A 971-nucleotide genomic window follows, 5' to 3' on the forward strand; every position below is an offset into this window, starting at 1 on the left:
TCCCCAAAGTCTATATTCTTCTGCCACCTTGTGGCAGAACCTGGGATCACACTCAGGTCATACCCAATCTTCTCTCTTACCAGATAAGAGTCTTGCCGGCCCCTTTAATAAGCCCCAAAGGGAAGAGGGTCTGGTATCTTTGCTTTCTATACATTGGCACGAAGTTCAGTCAGGAGTGCTTGGGTCCCAGGACTTAGCTGTGTATGTTTCTCTCTTTTCTAAGGTGACCAGTCCTAGCTGCCATGACAACAGGTTCTAGGGAGCTCCTTTACCTAGAGAGAACCCCAGTGTCCTTTCTGGTTTCAATCACATGACCACAGAGCTGACTATTGTCTCCCTGAACCTCCCTCCCACACCATAGCCCAGGGAACCTAGAGCTGGGCTCACATCCTTTCTCTGCCTCAGCCTCTGCCACCCGCCCTGAGTGAGGAGGACACACCCACTCAAGGGCTGAGCGTGAGAGTCCCCTGCACTAGAGGGCTCAGGGGGCCAGGGTGAGGCTCAATGGCTCAGCCTGGGGAGACCCTGGCCCATGATCACAAAGGGTAAAACAGAGTATCCAAAAGGAATGTGGAGGAATGGTCGCAACCCAAGCCCTAGATCCACATGGGCCTCAATGACGTCATAGCCCTGCATTAGTTACTTTCCTAATAACAAACAGCTGTCAGTGACTGGGGCAAAGTTCAATCAATGGAGTGCTTGCCCAACACAGACGAGGCCCTGGGTTGGATCTCCAGCACCACATAAAACCGAGCGTGGAGGGGCATACCTGTCAGCACAGAAATTAGGAAGTGAAAATTGGAAGGTCAGAAGTTCAAAGCCATCCTTGGCTATAGAGCCAGTTCAAGGCCAGTCTGTGCTGCAAGAGACCCTGTTTCAGAAACAGGGGAAAAAAAAAAAACCACACCTCACCTGTTAAGATGTGACTCAAGGGAATGCAGGCTTATGTGGCTACAGTCTGAGGGTTCAGA

The sequence above is a fragment of the Grammomys surdaster genome, unplaced genomic scaffold, assembly GCF_004785775.1.
Source record: "Grammomys surdaster isolate TR1022 unplaced genomic scaffold, NIH_TR_1.0 125925, whole genome shotgun sequence".
Lineage (NCBI taxonomy): Eukaryota > Metazoa > Chordata > Mammalia > Rodentia > Muridae > Grammomys > Grammomys surdaster.